This window comes from Cardiocondyla obscurior, linkage group LG10 (genome assembly GCF_019399895.1).
Source record: "Cardiocondyla obscurior isolate alpha-2009 linkage group LG10, Cobs3.1, whole genome shotgun sequence".
NCBI classification, from domain to species: domain Eukaryota; kingdom Metazoa; phylum Arthropoda; class Insecta; order Hymenoptera; family Formicidae; genus Cardiocondyla; species Cardiocondyla obscurior.
The window spans coordinates 1,929,287-1,949,358 of NC_091873.1; the positions used below are offsets into that span (position 1 = coordinate 1,929,287).

The window sequence follows — 20,072 nt, forward strand, 5'->3', positions numbered from 1 at the left end:
GCTGTATAATATCTGTTTGATGATACTTAAACAGATTCGTATGCTATTACTGCAAGATACAAACGTGAAAAAATTTACAATACAATGTTAGAAGCGAAATTTTATACAAAGTTTATAAAACCTTTCCAATAGATAATATAGTTCGTTGTAGTATTGCAACGAACATCCAATATCACTTGCAATTCAACTTGATCGGGGAAACGTTGACGTTCGCAACGCTTGCGCGAACGAATGTAAGCGGAGGCAGACATATCGGCTTCCTATCCTCCTTCTCTTTTTTTTTCCCCCCCATTTTTTTCTTATTTATTACGCGGCGAGAGCATTCGCTCTATTACCCGGCCCGATGGAAGAAGCTCGCCGTACCACTTTATCTTTCTTCGCGGCCTTTCGCGAGGAACGGCAGCAAAATACGTTATCGCGTCATCGTAAAAAGACATGTCGCACGGTTCGCTGCCGCGCGGCTCTTCGATGTTGATAAAGTCTCACGAGACTCCCTTTTTCGGAGCACTTTTCCCTCGCCAGTCGTCGTCGTCAGTCGTCGTTGTCGCCGAGCTTCCACGAAATCCTCGTTATTGGTCGTTGGAAAGATCTGACACCGACGAAACGAATGGGAAGGGTGAGTGGAATCCAGATGGGATCTTCTTGAGTTTGGATATCCTGCTTGATTTGAAAACAACGAGGATAAGTGGAGGACCTTCTACTCCCGACTCACTTTACGACGCAATAAGAGTGAACGGTTTTACCTCTGGGATCTTATTTAATTTATAATAAAAATGGCGCGCGGAAAATCGTTAACAATGAAAATGCAATTTGCTCGGATACAGAAAGAATTAAACATACACACGCTCTGTCCATACACATGCACTGGCCACATTATCACATCTTGATCGTGTTATTGTATTACTGTAATACGCTATTTAGTAGCACACACGCGGCGTTTGGTCAATTAAGTACTCAAATCTATTAGTTCGCATTACGTGCAGGTCATATCACCTGCGCGTACTAATTTATGCGCATATAAATTAATAATCCATTAACGATGCAATTCAATCTTACTAGGCGTGAAATTGACACATTATTTGAAGTCGCATGATTAAAGCGTGCACAACCGTGCGTTTGATATGATGTTTGTGAAGGATTAAAATGTAGTTCATAAATTAATATAACTCAATAATTTCGTTAGTGTTGGTATTATCGAAAAAATTCATATAAGGAACCTTTTCGTGTTATATAAAAATAAAAAATAAGACACACTTTCGTACAATTGTTCACTGATTTAAAGCGCGCTATCTCGAAGTAATATTAAATCAAATAAATATATAGTGGTGAAATTCCGTTTCGTTCAGAGAACGACGAAAAATTTGAACGTCGTCAGAACGATAAGCCAAGATAAAATAAATAAAATAAAGGACCGAGAATACATTTTCCTGCAGTGTGAAATATTAAATCGACCGACGATTCAGCAAAGCAAAATACACATACATACATCTTTTATGCAAATCGCTGAAATAAGGCAGGAAATGTATTTACCAAATGTTCTACGGGCGGTATTTTTATATTCTAAGAAAAAGCAATATTGAAAATAATTGTCTTGATATTGCGCTTTTATGTACGTGTATTGACTTTCACGAAGAAATTTTCGATTAATCGGAAAACAATTACTTTGAACTTGGTAATGTACGTTTAATAATCCATAATCTAAAATTATCCTAAGTTATTGCACGCAGCTGCGGAATTTGATAGTTTGCAGTATGCAATAATTCTTGTGATAACGGCGCTCATAAAATACCTTTTATCACGTCATTTCTGAAATAGATCCACGACACATTGTGCGTATAATGCTAAGTGACCGAGTAGAATTCGCATTCATGGCATGAAGCGCACGCAGAATGTCTCTCGTAGTGACAACGTAAAAAACTTTAGTTCTCAACGGTATTATTGAACGCTGTATTTATCTTCGGTCATATCAATATTCATAATATTAATATACACGGCCTGTGGGTATCACGCATTCATCTTCGATCGTCCAACGACTCGACACTCGAACGCCGTAAAAAATTTATTTCGCCACGGCAGGTGCGATGTACCGGTGCAGCGAAGAAAACATATCGCCTGGGCTGGTGAATTTATCGCTGCGTCAACCAGCACGCGGCTTTGCCTGCTCCTGCAAAATAAAGAGAAAATAAGAAAAAAAGCTGGCCGTGCCTCACATCGTCGTATAAAACAGAGACCCGGGCTAAGAATCTGGGCCATCTAGTGCGAGCGAAAAGACTGAACTGTGTTTTATGCTAGGCTTTTCACGCCAAATCGAGACACAGTACGTTTCACGCGACAGCAAATAATGAAGATTTAGATATTAGCTGTCCGCAGATTTTGTCACTGAACATCACGTACACCGTAGGTTCTTTCACTCGTCAACTTGGGGCAATTAAACGCGTATTATAATGAATGCAAAATATTTTTTACAACAAATTATATATAAGTATATCAATTAAAATTTAATACACATATACAAAACTGAAAGATTTAACTTGAGACACTTTCTTTCTTTCTTTAATATAAATATACGGCGAACAATTTAATTTTCTTCTTCCATTAACGAAAAAAGTAACAGTCAATCACAGTCTTTTTGCTCTTAATAGACGACAATGTCGACTTTAAAAGATCCCACCTGTTCCTCGGTGTCTTGTTCAATTTACCGCTTTAACATGTACATTGGCATTTGTCGTAACAGAATTACATCGAATCGAATCGAATCTATTTATCTCAGATAAATTGTATGTCGCTTTTCCGTTTACTTGATGACGTTACATCGAAATCCGCGTACGGTCAAAATCTAACACCCACACTGAAAGGCAAATATAGCGTTTAATTCGGCTAGCGTACAGGACACTAGTGTGATATGCGTCGAGTTTCACACAAAGCATATAATATGTATATGTACCGCAGAGCGCCGACCACTAAGGGCTGAGCGAGAGAACAGCCCTACTACTTCTTCTCTTCCTCTAGATCACTCCCCTAACCGCCAAGGGAAGCCAATCGACATTTACATATTATATGCTTTGTGTGAAGCTCGACATACACCACGCTAGTGTCATGTACGCTAGTCGCCGTCGCCGCTGCAAACACCATATCTGCTTTTCGGTGTACACGCGCAAATATGCGCACGTGGAATTGTATCGACAACGGACCAGATTGCATTGTATTTTACGTATTGGTGTGTACTGGCCCTGGCCACAATTCAGCTAGTTAGGTAGCCAGGGCCAATCGTCACCATGAAACAACAACCGACGACCGAGAAATGAAGTAGAAACGTAGTATCGCTTGTGATGTGGTCTCCATGAACCCACATGTCATGAAAAGGAAATAAGAGTGAGAGGGTAAGCGAATGTGTTTGTGTGTGTGTGTGTATGTGAGAGAGAGAATGAAAGAGCGAGGGCAAGAGAAATCTACTTCGACACGACAGCCATGGAGCTTCGTTGGTTAAACGGCGGATTTATCGCGCTCCGTTAAGTCGGCGTAATTGAGATGTTCAAGCTCGACAATCGGGAACTCGATGGTCCGAAACGATTTAAGGGGACTAACGAAGGAAATATTGTTGAAAAGATCGGCAAAAATTGCATAGCAATTTTGAAAAACACACGTATATGGTATCGAATTATTCATCTACACATAGATATTGGTGCAAGTAAATTATTATAAATAATGAAATCGTAATACATAAAAAGAGCAAAAGCTTAAAAGTACATTCTTTATAAAAAAAAAAAAAACATAAATCTTAAATTTAGAATTTAAAATTAATAGAAAATTTTATTAGAAATAAACTTAATATTTTTAATCGACACGAATTTTATTGCCATGCAAATAATTATAATGTTTCCAGAAAGAGTTCACAACGCTCAGCAAAAAATCAGTGACGAGTAGATAATCAAATTGCATCGCAATCACGTCATTCGTTTGATTAAATGGATCCTTTGAACTTCAAATTGATAAGGAAGATAAATGCTTTATACCAGAAACCCTTTGTAGTTTTTATGAATAATAAGCTCCGCATCGATCATGTACCCGTATTAATTTTGTCGTTCCAGTATTATTATAATTAAATTTTGTACCATTCATTTTAAACATAAACGTAGAATTAATACAAGTTTAGAGGAAATCAGAAATATGATTAAAGTATTTCTTTCGTTAACCTCTGTTGAGCAGGTCTAACATCTCGTATGCATAATGCATTATTTTAATTTTCACGGTATGACAACGGTAAAAGTAAGCATCGGGATGCATTGCACTGCAGTGTGAATGGTAAACTGCCCCTTCCTACACTGCCTTTCCAGTTTATTTTAATAATTTTGCATTTACTCATTCGCATTTACCGTGACGTCAACATGAAAGCTCATATTTCACGTAATAGGACGTAGGATTGCCACGCATTTCCAAAACACCATTTTTCATAAAATACTCGACAATTAACTATTAAAATGACTATTATTGTTACCCAATTGTAAATTATTATTTAATCATCTAATGAGCGTGCTCGCGCTTTATCTTTACTGTACGTACATATATCATATTTCAATTAAATATTATTTAAAGAAAAATGTATTCAGACAGATATGTATTATTTTTATACTGTACTAATAGTAATGCATGTCTCTCTTTTTCTTGAAATGCGTTTTTTGTCAAGCGATATTTCATTAAAATGCACATTTTTCAAATGCGATACATAATATAACTAATACAACTTTGTCAAATATTTTATTTGCTAGAAATTAAATGTCAAAATAAAAAATACGACATGCAGAACAGTACTAGCACTTTTATATTGACAGTTACGTTATTTTTTATCTTTTACATCTCTCTAGCGATAAAAATAAAGTTTTCTTTTTTATTTAAACTACTAATATTGCCATTTAAAGTTGTTATTTGAAAAATTAAAATTTATTTTGTTACTATCAGAGCTATCTCACGTGCTGTAATCAGCACCTTCATTTTAGCCACTTCAAACGACAGAAGACAAAAGCAATAATAAGATCAAAGCATCCTCATACTCGTTACGATTTTCATTATGTGCTCTGGTGCATGCAACCTATATGCATGGCTTAACTCATTGATGAGTGTACTAAGAAGGTAAGCTACTTCAAATTACGTAGTTACATTATGCTTCGCATAAATATTGTAAAATTATATATTATTTATCCAAAAAGATATTTAAACTGCGTTTGTTTTTTAGAAATTTCTTTCCTTTCTCTCTATATACATAAATGTGTTTATCTCGTTATCAACTCTATCATAGTTCCTAAATACCAGTCTAAACTACTCCTAGCAATTAATTGTTAATTTACTAACTATATTCAGATATCAAAGCGTAAACTTACTTGTTGTCGTTTCATGATGTAAGCAGTTATGTATTTAATCGCTCCGTTGCAATATGAACTTGTTGAGAAGCCCAGAGTAAGCTACACAATCTGTAACAAAACCAAAAAAGTTAATAACGTATCAATTGACTTTTCTTAAACCTTACTTTAACAAAGTATTACACACACGTATGCAAAAGAAAACAAAATCTACTGTAGATTTTTAATTTAGTTTAACTGAAAGTGAAGAAGTTTTCGATCTCGCGCTGCGATTTTCAGCTTATTCTAGTAAAAGCTCTTTCTTCACAAAGTTGTATTACCTTCCCCCTTTTTTTTTTCTTTACTTGTGTGTATAATGCAATACACAGGCTATTGGAGTGCACCAACATGGTTTGCTAACTTCGGTACAGAAGCGTGCGAACAACGACCTGCTCGATGACTTTCAAGAGAAACTTCCGCTGTCCGGTCGTAAGTCTCGCGGACGGTAACATCAGAATCTTTGAAAAATGCAGACATTGAAAAAGATGGTCGTACCGGCGACGCGATGGTGATGCGTTACTCCTGGAGGGAGGCCATTTCTCATTCCGGACCACCCTCTGCCCCGCACAGCGATACGGTGCAATATGCACGATACAGAAGCACGTGTAGACCGGCGTCGTACTTAAAAGGCATCCGATGCATGTACGTGTACACGCGCAAACCATTCACCATCCGTCGTTGTCACCGACACTTCAGAAAATTGTCTGCGGCACCGTAAATGCGATCGTCGTCAATTACGCCGGAAAATTGGTGGCTGGGAAACCTCATCCACGTTGCAATAATTCTACAAATATAAATAAAAAAATTATTACATTAGGAATTGGCTGGAAAAAGAGACTGTAACATATAAAAAATTTAATATTAAACGTAATCTAGAATCAGAGATATAGGTGTTCTAGCAAACAATATACGTATATAATTTATCTCAGTTTGCAAAATACATATAAAATGTTCATAAACAATTCACGATGATATCCATATGTATTAAAATATGCTAAAGAATAAACAAAAGATCGACGTTATAAATAATTAAAGCAAATAGAATGCAATTGTTTGCACGGCCGTAGTCCAAATCAATCGCCTCGACGTTGACCCCGACGCTGATATTATTTGAACGCGTTAACTTTTATTTTAATTGACACGTAGTACACGATAAATATGTACTTCCTTTTTAACATGGCAGTTACATTTGCTCATCAATGTAATATTAAAAAGGAGTCAACTAAAAGATTGTATTTTAATATTTAAGTAATATTTTTATCCAAAAAATTTAGCAATTTTATTTTTTCTTTATAAACATTTCGCGCGCGAAATGTAAAAAATATGCATTTGATTTTACTTCCTCACGGGAATTGATTAAGTATACAACGGACAACAATAATTATTCACTTAATACCGTCTAGAGATGTAAAACACGAGTATTTGCAAGCTGTAGAGAAATTAGTCTATCGAACGCTCGACCATCAAAGTCGGCATTCTGTTACAAATGATAAGTAATGTTGGCCATACAAAGTGCGAACGGACAGACAATCCCATTAGAGAAATCCGAACTGGCAGTAAACCTAGTTTAATTCACCTTAATGTCGCAATCGCAAACGAATTTCCTCTAATGCGAACGTTGCGCTTGCGACTGTAATGCTCTGCCATTCCTGTTTCATGACAATATGCTTAATCGATCACCGATAGAAGAGAATTCGCATTGCAGAATATCGGCGAGCGAAAGGCGGGACAATGAATTCCAACAGCGCGCCATATAAACGATGGAATTCCCAAGAAAATTAATTAACCGAGTTTAAACAGGCAGTGCCCGTTGGTTTCCTGATCACATCTAAAACTTGTGGATTACGAACCCCGTAATAATCGTAAACAAGGTAAATGGCATTGACAGGACTGGTATGGAGTTTGACATTTTGAAATATGAAAGTACAGCCGCAGAGTTTATTGCTGTATAACGATGACAAAAAAAAAAATTCAAATAAACTAAAGATTCTCTTTGCCATAAATTATGACAAGCTTTTCATAATTTCAATTTAACGTGATTTATCTGATAAGATTTTAATTTATTAATAATTTTATATCTGATATCAATACGTTTTACGTTTCAGAAATAATATAAATTACATACTACATTATTTTACCTTTATAATATTAAAAATACGGTTTACGTACAATTATAATAAAGACTGAACAAATCAGACATTTGCAAATAATACCTGTTAAGTAGGTTCTCATAATAATTACGAATATGTTTGTCCCTCATTTATATTGAGGTAAAAGCACACAATTCATGCAGCACCTATCGTTAATCTAAACAGATAATAAATAAGTAAAAAGCCACCTATTGTACAAACAGAAAATTAAATTAAAATTAAGCTGACAAAACGTGTGTTTAATTATAAGAGGTAGAATTCACCGAATTAACTAATTAGATAATACTGAAAATAAGTTTGATTATCTCTATACACTACAAAAGTAAAATAATTACCGTATTAGAGAAGCGACACACGGACGTGGAATCAATACAGCAAATAAATGGTCCGACCAGAAAAGCTCAGATAGCTTTAATTCCTCTGCGACAGCGAAGTCTTACAGGCCTACGAAAAGCGCCGATGAGTCTTTTAAAGCTAGGTTTATCGAATAAAAAAAGCAAGGAAGCGGAGTCAAGATTAACCGGGTAGCTGAGTTCCTTTTCAATCGGAACCGCTGACCGACCTTTCGTTCGTAACCTTTTACTGCAACTATGTTGCCATCGGTCCATTTGAGACGGACAAAGTCGTTGAACGTCGAGGTACTTGCAGGCCATCTCTCCTCAAGTCCCCCTCTGGCAGTCGTCTACGATGGACCTACGCAAAACACGCTCTATTTGTATCGAAAGTTTTACGCATACTTGAACGACGATGCAACTCCGACGCAAACTACCTTTTCCTAGCCTTGTTCTACGTGCGGAGAGCACATCCTACCATCATTTTGCTTCCTTCAAAGTAAGTTTTATAACCTCGTTTATACGTGAATTACATTCACTTCTCCGGATTGATCACAACCCACAAATGATCCCATAACTGCGACGTATTCCACGGCTAAATGTTCGTAATATATTCAGAGTGATTTTAAGTTTAATGTTCGGCATAAATTCTTTTGTGTAACGACTCACCACTACGTAGAGAACGAAAAACAAGTAAAGGTCAACGGATCAACGGCGCACGGAGCTACGTAGCTTGTGGGGACCGACGAACGACGTAGCTCACATCAGTGCTTCTGTACTCTCAGTGATCACGTGACCGCCGCGCTCATGGTGGGGAGAAACTAGTCCCGCCAATTCTCACTAGTCACTGCACGATCACGGCTGGCGCGTAGTGACCTCAAGCGGTGTTTGTCGTTGCTATACGCATGATGGCCGACCACAGTAGTTCAGGAATCTTGGAGTAGTCCGCTACCGCCGTTATTTATTTCACTTATCTGACTCGTTCGACCTGCGACGATCGTGCGACTCGCGTACGGAGTGTATCAGGTGTATGTCGCGTCGTACATAACCTAACTTGGCGCGAGGCACTACGCCTCTTGATAACAGACTACGCAACTAACGAATCTCACTATGCGCCCGGAGAGTTGTATGTATATTTGATTAAACCAAGCAAAACTTTTATTCCGTTTCGGGTAAAGATCCAAAGGAGAAGTTGCATGGACATGTCCCTGCCGCCGAGGTTTAATAAACGAACCGCGGTCGGTTCGTCGGTTTTTTTCGGGAGTGTCGAACAAAGTGTCGCGCGATTTTAATTTAATATCCGCGATTCTCGCGAGTGTTGTGTGAGGAAGAAGGTTCCAGGCTGACATCCAACATCCTGAGAGGAGGAGGAGGCCACGGAAAGGCAACATGCATCGGCGGAGCAACCCCAAGGTAATCATCTCGTTTCTTTTATACATAAAATACGAATTTTGTCGTTCATTGTCAATTATAAGTAACTAAATTCTTTAAATATTTAATTGAAAAAGTAATTAAAGACGCGTGAAATTTATTTTTTCTTTAACAGCAGACACTAATTCAAGCATCTCTACAATTAATTTTTTTTTATTGTATGTTACAGGATCACCATAATACACAACTCCGCTGCTGCGCATTGGTTACAGGTAACATGATTTTTTAAATAATACTAACACCGTAGAAAATCTACACTGCTCATTAAAAAATTATATTAATAATGTTATATTAAAGTCTCACACCACGTGTGTAATTAAAAGGCTTTCTTTGTAAGAGAGTAAATTAAAAAAAAAAAAACTTAACGCTATTTTAAACATTGAAACAAATATGTTGCGTTATGCATATAATTCTTATATGGCATATATTATTTTAATATTTTTCATTGAATATTATATCAGAGAATTACAAATATTATCCCTCCGATTTTATCTCAAATCCGATGATCGAGAAAATCTATTCTGCGCGAAGAAATATAAAACATGTGTACTCTACATCGTGAAATATCGCGATTTTCAATATAATAACATGGCATTAACGACACAATCGCCGGCGACATCGTTTCCAAGATTTTCCACGGTTAAACTTAGCACAATCCTTTCATCTCCACTTCTAAAAACTGTACCATACTCTACGGATTTTCCTGCATTGTGGCCTGTCTTCTGGCCAGCTGAGGTTCCGGGGGGGATTAGAGTGCTGCAATCGCTTAAGTTATTTTCATTTAAATAGCTCGCCAGATAAGAGACAGTTTTACCTCCGTCTTTGTCCTTTACACGTTTGTATGCACCTGTTACGCTCGTGTTTACGTATCTTCCACCTTTAGCAGTTACCTCGAGGGTAGGCAATCCGGACTGCATTTACGTAGCACTGAAACGGTTACTCGATCTCATAAACGTGCCACGACCATTTTCAGAAGTGTACCGAGAATTTTCAACGAGAGATCACGGCTTAAACCAACCCACTCTGTAAAGTAATGGAAAATTTCAACGAACGAGTAAAGCGGAAACGCAAATAAAAAAAAAAAAAAAATTAAAAACATTTACGCCGCGACTGAAAACAATTAAAGTTTATCGTAAAAATACTTGCAGATATATCAAACATTCCAAATATTGAAATATTTCAAACATTACTGCCAAGTTTGTTTATTACAATTTAAAATAAAAAGTTTCACAGCTGATCCTAGTTAGTCCTAGAAAGCAAAGGTTATAAAAAAAATTAAAGTTAAAATCTGTAATACATATTTTAAACAGAAATAAGAATTTAAAAGAAAGAATTAGTATTTTTTTTTTTTTTTTGTTTTTTCCAAGCATTTTCTCGTATACGCGATGACTTGCAACGAACTGGACAAATCTTTGTATTCGGCACGTCGAAATAAAACGCAATCGAAATTATGAAAGCGTAAGCCTATTAAGCAGATATTATTAGAGCGTGTTGCAACACATTCATTCCATTGCTACGTGTGCCCCCGCTTTTGCTTACGCGAATAACAAATCCGGTTTTAAATTAGTCGTCGCATTAAAAAGTCGTATTTCCCCTAAGTTTCCGGCGCAACAACTTAATCTTCTTATCTCAACACGAGCATTAAATTGTACCGACAAATATGTTTTTCAAAGTTTCTCTGAAGAGGTCGGGGTGTTTGACACGGGGGAAGTTTCGCGGTATAAAGCTCGGTTTGCGAGAGAAAGAGAGAGTAGAGCCGCTTAATAGACGTCGAGCTTGGAAACAGTGTGCAGTACATCACGCGTGTAACACGGTTTCGACAGCGTGCCGATACCGACGGGGATCGTTTCTCTTCCCTCGGATTCGTCTTGCCTTCTCTGCCCATGATATGCAAATGTTCGTGATTTAATGGCAATGTCTTATATGCATGCAGATCTACGTAACATCCTCAGACGCGCGAGAAGACCTACGACATGTTACAGCGACACGCTTGCGTCGCCGGTATCCTTCGCGGAGAAATTGCCGAGGTCTTCTTGTCGCACCTGCGACTACCGCGGCGAATAATTTACCAGAAAATACGTGAACTCGTGACGTGGAATGGTAAAATTGACGTTGACGGCTGAATTAATAAAGATTCGTCATTTAAAAACCCGCTAGGAATTGTAATCAATCGGCAGACAGTACTTTTAATCTTAAATTCGATTAAATCGCGCGAATAATTGTGCAGCATTAATTAACGGCAGATTATACTAACATTGTATTATAATAATTTAAATATATATCTTCTTCGGGTTGAATCATAACGGGCAATAATAATTAAGATAATTGAAAAGTTAAAAAAAACGCGAGACACTGCCGTGTCTCTTGATATAAATGTAAATATACTTTGCGGAAGATAATTCCATAACGAAGTCATTTTGTACCGGCAATTAAAAAATGGAAAAATAATAAGTGTTTAAATCAGAAATGTAGCTCGTCGGTTTATTTACATTTGTAGTTAGACATGTAAAATATGTTAACGTCGAATATTTGGGGGAATAAAAATTAAATGGTAATAATTTTCGCGTAATTTCACTCTGTCTTTTCTTATTATTTAAATATTTACATTTAGCACATTTTTATATAGAAAAACGAGTATGACGAGTACTGACCGACTGTCAGGTGACATTTTTAATTTAAAGAACAGAAGTAAATTTACAACATATAATCGTAATATATGAGCGATTTTATGTCACTGTCCGTATCATTATGAAATACGTGCTTCATTAATATTATAAAATATGATATTTGCGATATAAATATATATAATACAAAAGACCTCCAGGTTCATAACAGCTTTTTAAATGTTCAAACACGCATCTAATATAGTATTACAAAAGGTTGAAATAAACCGGTAATATAATTTTACAATACTTTTCGTTACAATGTTGCGTAAGTTTTATTGAATCGTAAAAAAGTCATATAAATTATACTTTATTAAGAGAACGGTATCTAAGGTCAATTGCAATGTGGAAAATGACGGCTTTATAGCAAATAAAGTTACGGCTTTATTAGAAATAAATTCTCAGCTTTATTGCGGAAAATTAAAATTTCATCTCGTGGAAACTAGCGGGCGCGCGAAAACAAATCTCGTTTTTATCATGCCCCTGAAAATCCACCCTCATTCCTTGCTAAAGAAATACGATCTAAAAATCAGCTCGAAGTTTAAATCCGCAAAAACATTCGTAAAAAAAAAAAAAGAGAAATGCATTATCCGCAAGATGATTGATCTCCGCAATTAAGAGCGTGATGAAGAGGCGATGTTCAGTTAAATCGATTAGTCTGACTAACCGCAAAGTTTCGAGAAAATTGAAATAAACTAAACTCCAAGTTTTGAAGTTTATCGTACTTACGACCAGTTACTCCGCACGTAGATTCGAGCTTCGAACTTCGAGATGCTTGGGAGTTTTCCTTTAAATGCATGCACCTCGTTCGATGTAAGCACATTTTGAGATAACCATCTTATTGGAATCTTTAATTTGTATGCCTTGCCGTGACTCGAGAATAGAGAGAGATCGTCAAGCTTACATGTGCATCTAAGTTGGGATTATAGGTAGGTTGCAAGTTACCCGAAAATCTGCATCAATGTCTCTTCTGTTATGCTTCAAGTTTGCATACACTTGAATTGCGATCGATATTCGTACCGACATGAGAGCCATTGTTATATTAACTTGCTGAAATTTAGTTTGTCGCCGACGAAAGTCACTTCATCACTGTCTCTTTGATTGCTTTAAGTTAAGCATTTATTTAACCCTTTATACAATTATGTAACTACGCATCTCGTTATTGTATACATATATTATACATATATACGTATACGTACGGTCTTTAATTAAATTATATTAAGTTATACACTTTGAAAATTATTTTTGAAAATTGATGTTCTATGTTTTATAAAGAAGAATTCAATATCCAAAATTGTAAAATACATAGAAAGATGCAATTTTATGCCTGCAAGAGCTAGCTAATGTAAATCCAACCAGCTTTAAAAAGTGGTGGGATTATCGCATGAACCACATTAATTTCCAATTTCAATCTGATAAAGTCAAATCAGATCGTGTTTTAATATATGCAAAAAGGGCAATACGTGCAAAAAGCATATCTGGCTTAACAATACATACAAAATCTCATAACGCGCGCCATTGTTTGTTATCAGCCTCGTAAAAACTCATCTGACAAAATATTTTGGCGCGGCATATGGTCTCGTGATAAACCCACTGCGAAAACTTTAAATATTTCTATGAAAATTGCATTTAATTAAAATCTTTTCGCGCCGGCGAGAATTTGCAAATACACAGTTTCTGTAAAATCTCATCCCAAGTTTCAGACCTCCTGAACTTTAATAAAACACGTCTGGCACTCTTTTACGTGATGAACTCCGAGAAAAATATTTAATATAAAGCATCTTTAGTAGCGAGAATTTACTTGACGAAACAAACAGGTCGCAAGTGAATTTTACCCTTCTTCCGCCACATGTAATAACTCTAGAAAAGATGACCCACCGGGATATGATATTTGCATGTGCCATATTTATTCGCCGTAAAGTAATGGCGCAAAACGTTGTTTAAAAAATTAAATGTTGTTTTTTTTCTTTTTTTTTTTTTAATTATACCCACTTATATTAAAGCAATATTTTTAAAAACGTAATCTGAAAAGAGATTCTTAAAAAGTACATCATATTTCCTCGAATTACTATAAGAATTTCCGATGTATGGAAGCATCCGGTTTGATATCAGCAGATATTAGAGAGTAAGCGAATTTCATGGAACACTGATTGCATCATAATTATAAATTGTCTGTTGATGCGATTTCAGAAGATTATGCAATAATTGCATGAAATGCATAGCTACGTGACATAATTTCCCATCGACGTTTATTGTTATTTTTGATATAGAGAATAATTTCAAATAACTATAAAAGTCCAGTAGAACGAAAATGCATTATCTGTCTTGACATTAAATTATCATTAAAAAAAAAAAAGTTTATTAGCGCAGCAAAAGCTTCAAAAACCGTAACGTGTTTCTTACTTTAAGTAACAAATCTACCTTTCAACCTTTTTTTTTATTTTTAAGATTACTACGAAAATTGTGTATTTAGAATTACGGTCATCTGTATAATGCATTTGTGTGTTCAGTCTCTGTATATTCAAATCTAAAGCGTTTTATTCGCTAATAATTGTAATTAACTGAATTAATTAATAATTGTAATTATCTGAACACCGTAGAGTTTATTGAAAGATTATTTACATATGTTCAATTTGCTCGTGAATCGGTATATAAAAGAATTTCGTTCAATGCGTGTATATGATTTCTAATAGCCTGAAAGCTTTACTTATCGTAGGGTTTCATCGACTATCCAATTACTGACTTCATGATCGACTTATTAAAGCTTACTGAGTTTGCAGGGATCGAAATTCTACCGTTTCAAATACCTTTCCGCTCTGTAAACCATCTCGTATATCGAACAATTAACCCTTTCGACTTGATAACCAAGTTGTTCGTTTATCAAACTTCCTGCCGCAATGAGAAAATACTTTCTCCGCATATTACAAAGAACTTTCTTTTTTTTTAACGCTATGATAAAGTCTTATTAAGTACAAAGGCGCATATATCGTTAGACCGTATCTATTCTATTTTCTGAATTTCTTTTTATAATTAAATAACAAAATCAGTGTAGATAAGATGAAAGTTTCGCAGTGATATTGAATTTATGTGTAATAAACTTTTATATTGCGCAAGAAGGAAGAAGTTCACGCGTTGACAACATATAGTCCTTACCTTTCGACAAAGTTTGACAACCCATTACCTTTCAACACAGATAGGACTTGGACAGCACGTCGCGCGAACAATAGCATCGTCTATGTTACAATACCTTACGATACGTTTGACTTGGCAATTTATTGAACACACGCTAAATTTAGAGTAGAATTCGAACAGTTTAGAAACGCAAGAGAGTTGCTAAAGTAGTTTGTTTCCGTCTAATTGAATTTAAGTCTTCCCTCCAAACAAATTTCAGAACTTATTAAATCAAAATCAGGAAAAAAAAAAAAAACAATAAAAAAATTTCATGAAAACTTTGCTGTCTCACTGGTAAAACACTTGATTCTTCATTCACGCAATCTATTTACCTTAAGTGAGCTATGAAAGTTCTCAAATTACTCTTTCTATTACGCAGTTATAATGTAATGTCATCATTGCTAATATTATAATAGCTATCGACAGAGAATGTCCTTTTATTCTGTCTAGAACAAAGAAACTTACGCATCAAGAGCCATTCAGATATAGCTATTCATCTAACTCTGACTACCTATATTATTCATCAGTCGATAAATCTGTAAAAAAAAAAAAATAATAATAATAATTTAAGATAAATAATGTATCACATAAAAAGTTTACTCGAAACTTCCGTAAAAAATGTAACTATACGTGCATTTAAATCATAATTGTTAAAACGTTTGTGTTTATCAGAAATTATTAGAAACGTCGCGTCTTATACATTCAATCGATCGATATTTACCTTAAAGTTTCAGATCACGTTATAGCATGTGCCAAAACTTCATCTTTGGTCTTGTTACGGATATCAAAGTTCATCAAGTTAACTGTGACGTTTCCAGACATCGACGTGTTGTATTGTTAGCAAAAGTCGTTTGGCTACTTGAGCCTGTGAAACTAATCTGTTAGTGTCTAAAGTGTTTGAAATGTTTGAAACTTAATGCCCTAGAACATATTTACGATTGAAAGGAATAAGACAAAGACCTCGTTGCAAATATAATATTTCAACGTAATTCTTTAATTATAATTATCACGATATTTTTAAAAAAATATTAACTTTAATAACGGATTAAAAAGAAAAGAAATTTTTAATGTGTTTTAATTGACTGCAAACTATTCTATAAAATTTATAAACTTCGATACGTGATTTCATGAATACGCAACGCTTTCGTATAAATCACTTACCGTAATGGCTTATTAAACATAATAATTTCGATACACAAAGCGGCTCATACGTAAATTAGTGATTTTGCAACGCGCCATATGATTCGATTGAAATGTGAATTTAATTTCCGTATTGACGAGAAATGAAACCGAACAATACCTGCAGGTAATGATTGCGGTATTAAACGGCAATGACATTGCTTTGCAATATTTACACCATCAGCGAAATGTTAATGTTGATAATTAGATCCCACCCTGTTGCGACACGCACAAAGTAATAGTAATTTTTACACACGATTAAAACATTTATTATGCAAAGACGACGAATTTCTCTATGTAGCTCATCGATTCATTTGCACGTTCTTACCGTGCTCGCGAGAGCTTTTATTCTCTTAGTTCTATTTATTCAAATTAAATACTCCGCTGTTTGTAAAACTTTGTCGTCGCAAACGCGACTAGAAGCATCGAGGAAACGTGTATTTTATCATGTGGGTACTAAAAGTAATTCAAGCACTGGCTCTCCGAGCAAGTTGATTCTGGAGATGTAACTTGGATGCGCTTTGCAATAAAATGGCCTTCGCATATTCGTACGTGCTATTCATCTCTGTCGGCATGGACTCGTGAAATCACTGCGCGAAAAAGTAATTAGAATATAAAAAGATGCGAGCTATCATATACTATACATATATGTATATGCATATTAAAAAAATTAAATTAAGCTTTAAAAATAAAATTTAAAAATGCTTTAAAAAAAATAATGAAATACATTATAGTAAATTCATATAGTTTGTATTATATTTTAATACAGTTCTCACCTATGTAACTTTATTCATTAATGAAGTACCTCGAAATAATTGCTCATTCCGTTACGTTTCCAATGGGATTAAACGAGTGCAATATAAAACAATTTTAAATAAATAACTGAGGCTTTTATTTACTTAGAAAGACGTGGCTGGATAATATTCAGTTCTCTTCTCTTCAACGTGGATAAAATTAAAATGCTCCCTCAGTCGCGCAATTCCCTAAGCAGTAGTTTCCGTTGGTGGGAAAAAAAATATACAGTATTCCTTTTCCCGTCAGATGGAAACTAATCAGATGTGTTTCATAATTTCAACCTGTAAAAAATATATTTCATAAATATTTTACCCGAGATAAAATACATTTGTCTTATTCAAATGTAAGCTCATTATTTTTCGAGAAAATTGATTTTTAATCGCATACTTTGACGGCCTCGATCAAAAAAAAAAAAAATATATATATTTTAGAAACAACGTGTATTTTATCATATAATCAACATAATTTTCTAATATACTCCCGTAGGGTTTCCCATCAGTGTCTAGAAGTGTAGTTTCTTAGTGAAACTTTGATGACAGGTCCAAACTTTATGAAAAAGCTTAAAATGAACTACTATTATCTTATGCTGAAACAAAGTCGAAGTTTTCTTCGTAATGGCAGGAACTCGATAACGTTACTTGACCAAAGGGGCGGTGAAAAATTCGTCGTGTATAGTTGCCCAATTAAGATCAATTATTTTATTATTCTTATTTATACGTAAACCTGTAGCGTCGCATTGATACTGTTGGTTTCCTTCTTCAATTACGATCCTCACTCGTTTCCCGAGTGGAAGATAAATGATTGCGACAATCTTGCGATTGTCTTAAAACATCCACTGAATCTCCCCTCTTCGTTTTGATATCTCTGTACTTTCAAGAGACCGGAGTTACTTAGCCGAAATATTTGAGGGGATCGATAGACGCCTTAATTTGACACGTCTCGCGCTTGATGCGAGTCGGACAAAGAGGTAAATCAAATGAAGCGGACGCAATTGAAGCGAACGTTGTCAGCGCGATTATCCGAAGCGTCGTCGTTAGAACTATCGAGTTATCGAATGAACGCCATGCTCTCAGAGACGCCTTAGTGAAGTTCCGGTCGTTGAAAGCGTGGCGCGTGTTAAGTGTCCAAGGGACCAGAGAATTAACATCGTTTCGCGTTGTTTCTGGCTGAATAAGCGAATCTCTCTCTCTCTCTCTCTGCCTTTCTCTCTTCCTCTACGGTGCTTCTAACCATTGCTCGTATTCGCATAATCTTGCACGAAAAAGGGGAAAAACAATAGACAAAATAATGCGATAAGAATAGCATTTTATTTCAGGAATTTAAATTAATTACGTTGAAGATTATCTCGAAAACTGCTATCAGTTTACTATTAATCAACCAAACCGTCTACTTGTTGTTGTTTACCCTCGTTTAGTTTGAGCTTCAATCTTGAGGCAAAATTATTAAAAAAATATCCGATTACGATAATGAATAATGAATATGACAATCACTGTCTAAAGTAATGTAACATTAACTTCTAAAACTTTGAAACTAAATAAAAACAGCAAGCATCATAATTAAAATGTGGAAAAAGAAAATAAAAAGAACCTGTTAGGACGGATTTATTCTATTCGGTTAATTGATCGTCATTCGAAGTACAAAGTAAAAGAATTGCGACGTCATTAGATCCTCGTGTGACTTTTCAAAATTTATGCAAGACCATTCGCGAGGAAATGCGCATCGTGAATACCATTCTCTTGGCGACAAACGTAAACGCATTTCCGCGTTCTCATTCGTGAGTCTTTTCCACGAGGCTCGCGAAATCATAAAGAATTCAGTACGCGAACTACCAAGTATTGGCTAACTCGAGATAAGAGTGCGGGAACCACGGCGACGAACTTTTTACGACTCGCTTTAACTCGTAAAGTCGACGCCAGTCGTGCGTTACTACGATTAACTCTTTCCTCACGGGAAACCCTAAACGGGGCGTCGCGGCCGCGTTGGAACAGTAATTCGCCAACACTCGATCGATCATTAAATAGACTCGAATATCAGAGTGCTTTCATCTTGCTGCGTGGCAAAAAAAAAAAAAAAGAAATTTATGGAAAATTGCAAAACTTCTGCCGGCCAGAAATAAGAAAAGTTTGTCGCGAGAAGATTGACATACCTCGAGAAGATATTTCCTGCGAGAAAGATATCGAACAGATAGACTTATTTGAAATCTCAGCAAGAACTTCTCAAAGGATTATTAACGAAAGTCTATCAGCCATATAAATAAACGTGTAATTTAAATAATTAAAAGTAACTTTTGCCAGAAGGATGTACGTTAAATTAAAGGTGCGCCGTTTATTTGTTCGCCGCGAAATAATAATTTTTTACCTTGCGGAAACGAATCGGCCGAAGGTGCGGAAATGAATAGCCGTGGCAAGTACATATAACGATATACTCGCCGATTTATTATATCATGCAAAGCAAAGGCAGGTTTTCCTTTCCATTCGTAGTAAATTTCGCGTAAACAAATCCGTGGATTATACGTTTCTCGATGTAACATGCATATGCAGATGGAGAAGCGAAATGTGATGCGCTATAAATTTGTCGGGGTATAAATTGCATATTGCATTTTCGGAGATGTTTTCGACACAGATCAAATTAAAATTTTAACGTTACAACTCTCTCCAAAACAAAAAAAAAAAAAAGAAAATAATATTTTGTTTGTAAATATTACAATAATTATTTTTAAATTGTATAATATATACGTATACGTATACAATAAATTACTAGATTGCAATATTGCATCGCCATATTCACTGATAACGACCCATTTTTCTGAAAGTCACGAGGTAGAATAAACCACAGCGTAAGCGAACTTACAGAATAGTTAACGCTCAATGTTTGAGAATCAGTCAACCGGTTAAAATTTCGCATCTGTTTGGCTCGTGAATTCTGAAGTTGGACTTCTGACGACTAGCATTTGCAGTT

The 20,072-nt window shown here is 35.6% G+C and overlaps 1 protein-coding gene and 1 long non-coding RNA gene across 8 annotated transcripts in view; one reads left to right on the forward strand and one right to left on the reverse strand.

Moving 5' to 3' along the window:
• Positions 1-737: 737 nt before the first annotated feature.
• LOC139106265 (uncharacterized) lies at positions 738-8,643 on the reverse strand. 6 transcript variants are annotated; one of them, XR_011546318.1, is made up of 6 exons: positions 8,545-8,643; positions 8,313-8,470; positions 7,879-8,236; positions 5,889-6,177; positions 5,376-5,465; positions 738-2,164 (listed from the first exon to the last, which is right to left on the reverse strand). It is a non-coding gene; the product is annotated as an uncharacterized lncRNA (long non-coding RNA). The 6 variants fall into 6 exon arrangements; XR_011546321.1 differs by lacking the exon at positions 8,545-8,643 and having other exon boundaries at positions 7,879-7,987; positions 8,120-8,236; positions 8,313-8,536; XR_011546319.1 differs by lacking the exon at positions 8,545-8,643 and having other exon boundaries at positions 7,879-7,987; positions 8,106-8,236; positions 8,313-8,536.
• A 352-nt stretch (positions 8,644-8,995) lies between these two features.
• Positions 8,996-20,072, forward strand: part of LOC139106264 (homeobox protein unc-4) — a 111,368-nt gene continuing 100,291 nt past the window's right edge. Inside the window, exons 1-2 of one of the 2 annotated variants that reach the window (XM_070662869.1) lie at positions 8,996-9,288; positions 9,476-9,518. The gene's annotated coding sequence lies outside the window, so the exon portion shown is untranslated. The other variant, XM_070662870.1, reaches the window with a different exon arrangement.